General features: G+C 39.1%; 1 long non-coding RNA gene across 1 annotated transcript in view; it reads left to right on the forward strand.

Annotated features, from left to right (window-relative positions):
• LOC102252667 overlaps positions 1 to 3,011 on the forward strand; it is a 25,978-nt gene extending 22,967 nt beyond the window's left edge. Inside the window, exon 3 of the long non-coding RNA XR_314618.2 lies at positions 2,269 to 3,011. This is a non-coding gene — a long non-coding RNA (uncharacterized LOC102252667). The remainder of the gene's footprint in view (positions 1 to 2,268) is intronic.
• The last annotated feature ends 4,630 nt before the right edge of the window (positions 3,012 to 7,641 follow it).

A 7,641-nucleotide genomic window follows, 5' to 3' on the forward strand; every position in this document is an offset into this window, starting at 1 on the left:
GGGGGGGGGGGAGCTGGCTATTGGAGTGTCTCGAGGTCACCTGCCCAGGCCTAAAGCCTCAGCCAGTGGCTTTAGGCCTGGGCAGAGGCCGAGCCGGTGATCGGTGTGAACTACAGAGGAAATACCTTTTCTGACCACTCATTGGCTAAGCTCCCTGTATGCCACTGGTAATATTCTTAGTAACTTGGGTAATAAGAATCCATAAAGGTGATCTAGGGTTTTTCCATCTCACTCCTGGAGAAAAAAAGAAGGTCCGCTGCTGGAGGGCTAAGAAATGTCATATCCTGCCCTAGCCGGTTTGGCTCAGTGGATAATGCCTTGGCCTGCCGACCGCAGGGTCTGGGTTCAATTCTGACCAAGAGCATGTACCTAGGTTGCAGACTCCTCCCTGGCCGGGGCCCAGGTCAGGGCTCATGCAGGAGGCAACCAATCAAATTGTTCCTCTCACTTTGATGTTTCTCTCTGTCTTTCTCTTTCTCTTCCACATTCTCTAAAAATCAATGGAAACATATCCTCAGATGAGGATAAAAGATAAAATAAAAAAAGAAATGTCATATCCTATGAAAGACACATCTTAAAAATGCCTAAAGAAAGTTGTCATTTTTTCATGGTGAAGGGACTGCAGTCCGTGTTGATGAAAACACCTTGGTGGCTGCAGTGACTGGCAGTGGGGTGATGGGGCTGGTGCCTTCCCCTGATCAGCCTGGTCACCTCCCACAAAGGGAGGACAGATTGCGGCTTAGGCCCGCTCCCCAAGGGGAGCAGGGATCAGGCCTAAGCCGTCAGTAGGACATCCCCTGAGGGCTCCCAGTATGTGAGAGGGGGCAAGCTTGGCTGACGGACCCCCCCGCCCCGTGCACGAATTTCGTGCACCAGGCCCCTAGTGTTAATATAAAAATGTAGGGTTAAATATGTAAGGACAACCATTAGCAATATTAAAGACGGGAATCAAAGCACTAGATAGGAGAGAAAAGGAATAATAAAAATTTTACCATCTAGCAAAAATCAGGAAAGGAAAAATATGCAAACAAGAAAACATAAAAAGTTGGAAATAAAATATGAAAGGCATACCATGTCCTTCTTCATTATTCATCTGGAATTCATCTTTCCTCTCTCACACCCCATGTTTGTGTGGTTGATTTTTCCTTGGAAATAACTCTTGCGTCTGGCTCTTTTCATTCCAGCTGCCACCTCTCTTATTCCCTTGGTCCTGTACTAATGCAGTAGCTCTAGCACAATGTATCCTACCTTGGCCTCACCACAGCAACTAGAGCAGTCATCTTAAACATACTATTACACCCCTGCTCAAAAAGGCTCCCCATTGCTTACCATATACCCTTCTTATCTGATTTTCAAGACCTTCTATAATGTGACCCCAGCTAACTGTGTTTATCAATTCTAAAATATATTTTTAAAAATAAAAAGAACATTTAAAATATCTCTGAAATCCGAGTGCATCTTATTATTGATGGCGATCATGACATCAAAGATTTGATAAAATATGGTTCTTTTCTCAGTCCTTGCTTGGCTACAGGACACCTCTTTCTAGAAAACAGAACTTCTCATGTTGCTGTGCTATGATTCTTTCACAGCTCCAAACTTTTATTCAGACATTTTCCTCTGCCTGAGTATTTCTCTCCCACAGCCTCCCTTCCTAAATGAGCCCATCTTTGTTCACTATCTCAGCTGGAATCAACCTTCCCTTTGAATCCTCTGGGTTGTTTTTTGTTTTGTTTTTTTGGGGGGGGGGGCATGTTATAATTCTAGCAACTCTTATCACATAGTTCCTTTCAGTTTAAATACTTGGGTACATATTTGGTCTGTACACAGGACTGCTAGAGTCCTGCAAATCCTTGAGAAGGCAGCTAAAATTGTGACATTATCTGAAAGTCTATAGGTTTGTTTTGCTAATGCAATCCAGGACATTTCAAATAGTTTCTTTAAAAATCTGTGAGTCAGTAAGAGCTGTGCTCTGAACTGCCCTCTAGAGGTAGTACATCATCAGTGAGTCAGAGGCCAGAAAACCATGGGATCAGCAAGAGATAAGATGCCCAGCTGGGATGGGGAGCTGCTAGGAGTGGCTGCTCTATGGGCAGGACTCACTGATTGGCCCTGTTCCTGGGAGTAGCCATTGCAAAGGTCAAGCTCTGAAAAAACATGTTGCTTAGAAATTGCCAGCCTCTCCACCACCCTGTGTTTCATCATGATGTCTTGAGAGGGTGGGGCCGAGTGACAAACTCTTAGTTTTTCAATTTACCCTTCCCTCAGGAAGTCCAGAGGAGACTGCAAGTCTAAGAACCCTGAGTTACCTCAACTGGCACCAACAGGGAAACACTGAATGTAACCCAGCCCTGTTGGTGGGCGTAGCCTGGAAAGAGGACTGACTACGTGTGCACGTCATCGTCTGTGTATAATTCTTCTCTGTCATTACTCATTTTGAATTCTCCCAAGTTATATGCATAAATCTTTGCTGCAATACATTTATAGGGATTTCTCCCAGTAGACTTTTATGGCCACAAGAAGATAAACATTTGTTCAAATATTTTCTTGTTATTGCCATGATATTCTGTGGCTAAATTTTAAATGACTTGTGAAATTTCCTGCTCATTTATCCTCCCTAAGGCTAATGCCATTTTCAGTAAGGGTGTCCCAGTTAACCAACTTTCCATGGGTAATCTCTCCAGCCTCAGTTTCTACCAGCTGAGGGGTTAGATTCGAGAAGCTTGAAGTCCCTGCCAGCTTCAACATTCTAACATCTGCTCAGGACTCTTCGTAACCCACCTCCCAGGTTATTTAATGAGTTTGAAGCTCACTTTTCTCTGAGGCGAAGTGTGATCTGGGCATGTCCCTTGAAAGCCTTCCATAGGATATGACTACTCTCCATGACTTCACACCAGAAGGCCTTGAGTAAAGATCACTATTGAGCTGATTTTGCCAAAAGAAACAGTTTTGTTTTAAGAATGTTTTCCTTCCCCGGTCGATGTGGCTCAGTTGGTTGAATGTGGTCCCATGCACTAAGAGGTTGCTGGTTTGATTCCGGTCATGGCACATGCTAGGGTTGCAGGCTCGATGAATGTTTCTCTCTTGTTGATGTTTTTCTCTCTCCCTCGCCCTTCTTCTCTCTCTAAAAAATCAATAAAAACATAAAAAAGAATGTTTCCTCACTTAAAAAGTCTTAAGTGGTTATTACAGACAATGTATACAATATAGAAAACTATAAAGAAGGAAATAAGAATCACTTAAACTCTGACCTCTCATTATTAATACTATGGCATGTATCCTTACAATAATTTTTCTTTCCATGTATAATCACATGATTTTAAAATGTTTGATAGAAAATCGGAACCATACTTTTCAAACTGAGTTAATATCCTGGGTGCTGGTTATATGACTGTGTTCATTATGTGAAAATACAATGAACTATACACTCATGATAAGTGTACTATTTTGTATGCATGATGTACTTCAATAACACATTTAAATAAACATTTTATATTAATAAACTAAATTAGACACAGGAAGATCCATCTCTGTTAAGACTAGTGGTTCTTTTCAAGGTCTACCAGATTCAGCAAATAAAAATACAGGATGCCCAGTTAAAGTTGAATTTCAGATAAACAACAAATGATTTTTTAGTATAAGTATGTCCCATGTAATATTTGGGACATGTTTATACTAAAACAGTGTTCATTGCTTATCTGGAAGTCAAATATACTGACCATCCTGAATTTTATCTGGCAACCCTAGTCTTAAATCTTCTAAAAATGTATATTTTATTTAATGAGAAAGTAAAAACGGATATGTATTAAATGGTATATATTCAGGACATATAGTCTTAGAAGGAAATATTAAAATGTGTAAGTAAAGTGTAGGAGACAGAACTGAGAAAATAAGTGCTCTAGTTTTTTATTTTCTTTATTCATCCTTCATTTCATACCTCTCTTCTGTTGTTTTTGATTTCTCATTCCCACATTCATGTCAATAAAAAGAAGACAAATAAGCCAAAGAAATAAGATAGTGTCAAAATAATTTACGCTTTCATTTATTGAGTTTGAATTTGCAGCTCTGTTTGTTGTTGTTTCTGAAAATTTCATTTCTGATTTGTCTGTGTTCTTGTTTCCTATTTTTTAGTAAAAATATAACTGTTTTCTATTTCACTCTTTTTCAGAACTCTGTAACCTTTGCCCAGATGGAAGTTGAACCCTTCTCAGTATAATCAGTGTGGTTTTTTTTTTAAGGCTAAACTTGAAAAATCTATTTATTGATCTCAGACAGGTCATTTTCCCCTTTTCTCTTTCCAACAGTGTTAACTCATATGTGCCTGGTACATGTCAACTATTGTTCTTACAATTGGTAGCTTTGAACCAAGTTTTCAGAATCCATCTCACTTCCTTTTCTATGCTTCCCACTCTTAAAGGTGAGGAAATTCCAATACAAATTGTTTAGTACAACTAGACTCTGTCAGTAAATGGAATCAAGTCCCAAAGGTTTTATGCTTTGACACATTTCCATTATATATGGGTGGTAATAAAATGAAATTATTTCCTGCTTCCCCAAAGGCTTCCAGGTCATAATTTTGAACACCCAGAGTGTTACCACTTTAGAGTAAAATTCTCAAATCAAAAAGCATTTAAACAGTAAGTACATCTCCTAAAATACTTGAGGAGAGGGATGAAGGAGAAAAAGAAGGAAACTGCATATCATAAGGTGTCTCAACAAACCACATTTGGAACCATTGCTTTAAAGGCTGGCCACCCAATCTTTTAGAAAGTTAGTGGTTTTTCTGCAATATTGCCAACTAATGTATATTTCTGCTTGAATCACTTCACTAATTGTTGATCCAGTGATTTCTAAATGACTCCAGGCAACAACTTTTACTAATTATTTTTCACACAGGTGATTGAATTGACTGGTTATCTTGTTGTCATGGAGACTAAACCTTTTAAAAATTATATACTAGTACATATAATTTATATATATTACTCCTGTGTTAATAACTTTTACTATTAGCAGTTACCTTCACTAAGGAGGGGAGGCAGAATGATAAAGGCCTAATACATATGTGCACAGGAGAATTTTAAAATGCACAAAGACACATTAGCATGAAAGCATCACAAATTATGCAAAAGAAAGCATTATGAAACCATATTGGTATAGATACATAAATCAAATAGCTCTGAATTTTTCAGTAAACTTCTTTCATAAGCAAAACCACAATGAGATATCACCTGACACCAGTCAGAATGGCTGTCATCAATAAATCAACAAGTGTTGGCGAGGATGTGCACTGTTGATGGAAATGTAGATTGGTGCAGCTACTGTGGAAAACAGTATGGAGTTTCCTCAAAGTATTAAATATGAATCGCCCCATAGGTGATTCCAAGATCTGGTGGCATTTGCTTCTGGGGCACCACCAAACTCGACCAGAAAACAAAAATTGAAAATGGAACTGCCTTTTGACCCACGATCCCACTTCTGGGAATACATCCTAAGAAACCCGAAACACTAATTCAAAAGAATATATGCACCCCTATGTTCATTGCAGCATTATTTACAATAGTCAAGATCTCAAAACAGCCTAAGTACCCATCAGTAGATGAGTGGATAAAAAAGCTGTGGTGCATTTACACAATGGAATATCACTCAGCAGACAAAAAAAAAAAAAAAGGAAATCTTACCTTTTGTAACAGCATGGATGAACCTGAAGATTATTATGCTAAGTGAAATAAGGCAGTCAGAGAAAGACAAGTATCATCTGATTTCACTTATATTCAGAATCTAATGAATGAAATAAATTAACAAACAAAATAGAAACAGAGACATGGATACATGGAACAGACTGACAGCCATCAGAGGGGAGGGTGGTTGGGGGACTGGATGAAAGAAGGTGAAGGGATTAAGCAAAAACAAAACAAAACAAAACAAAAAAACACCACAAAACATATATGCATAACACATAGACAACAGTGTGGTGATAGCCAGAGGAAAAGGAGGGTGAGGGGTAGGGGGAGGTGGGCAAAAGAGGCAGGGAGGATTGGGGGTGGAAAGAGACCTTGCTTGGGAGGCTGGGGGAATGATGCTGTGTACAGATGATGTTTTATTGAGTTGTACACTTGAAACTTGTATGGTTTTGTGAACCAATGTTAACCCAATAAATTCAATTTAAAAATAAATTAATTTTTAAAAACTTCCTTCATAAGCATTACTAAAGGTCTGTTAATCAATAGAAGACTTATACAATTGCAGAACCTTTAACAAGTCTAATAGTATTTTCAAGTCTAATAGTTTTCCTGCAAATGCAATAGTGATGTGTAGCAACTAAATAAGCTCCGAGGAATGTGCTGGGTTGTTAACAATTACCACTTACTTGCCCTTGTAGTCTAACATTTCTATAACATAAAAGGTCTCAAAAGTCTGTCCCCACCTACTTTTCCAACCTTATTTACCGTAACTCCCTCACCTGCCTTGAGTTATTTCTGGCCAGGTCTCTTTGTTGGCTCTAGAAAAATGTCTCCATCCCCCTGCCAGAGTGCCACCTTCTTCACTTCCTCCCTGCTGGCCAAAATACTTCCCACTGGCCAGGCCCAGCTCAAAACCCACCACCTTCATTGAATTACATCTGCCCACTCTAGTCCATAGCCATCTTTTCTTTTGCCTAGCTGTATTATTAAATTACTGTCTATACCACTAATGTGGTATTTTATTAACATACTAGAGGCCCAGTGCACAACATTCGTGCTGGGGTGGGGGCGTCTCTCGGCCTGGTCTGCACCCTCTCGCAGTCTAGGACCCCTTAGCGGACATCCCCCGAGGTGTCCTTAGTGCCAGCCTTCTGTTGGCTTCTGGTTGAGTGGCACTCCCCCTGTGGGAGCACACTGACCACAAGAGGGCAGCTCCTGCATTGAGCATCTGCCCCCTGGTAGTCAGTGTGTGTCATAGTGACTGGTCGTTCTGTAGTTTGGTCAATTTGCATATTAGACTTTTATTATATAGGACTAGCTTACACCATCTTCTGCAGCATTTCCTTAGAGTTAATATTCATGGGTTTGTGAACATACTTTTATACATTATAAAGCATCATACCAAGGTAAATATATGATTGTCTTTATTAACTAGTTTATAGCCCCCCTCAGATGAGGATTGTGCATACATTTTTTTTTTCATGACATCTAGGAGAGCAGTGCATACTCCATGGCCCCTCAATTAAAATCTTCTGATGAATGAAAGCATGGAAGACCAGAAGAATTGGAGGTAAACCACCAAAGTTCGCATTTGTCACTTTTTACCTGTCTGAATTTAAACTAGTTATTTAGTCTTTGTGTCTCAGTTTTCTTATCTGCAAAATGAGGATAATAATGGTATCTACTTCATAGAAATGCTTTGAGAATTAAATAAATTCATACATGTAAAGCCCGTAAAATAGCTTGCTTAGTGCATAACAAGTACTCGATAAATATTAGCTATTTGAATGAATAAATGAAACAGGATAGGTTACAATGAAAATCTAGAGAAAACAATGGCTACTTTTTGTTACACCTGGGACCATGATTATAAAATGACATGTAGTATATATGAATGTCAAGGGAAATTAGTATATATCTTTGAGATATAAGGCAGGATGTATATAGTTATTCCTAGAGA

The sequence above is a fragment of the Myotis brandtii genome, unplaced genomic scaffold (genome assembly GCF_000412655.1).
Source record: "Myotis brandtii unplaced genomic scaffold, ASM41265v1 scaffold84, whole genome shotgun sequence".
NCBI lineage: Eukaryota > Metazoa > Chordata > Mammalia > Chiroptera > Vespertilionidae > Myotis > Myotis brandtii.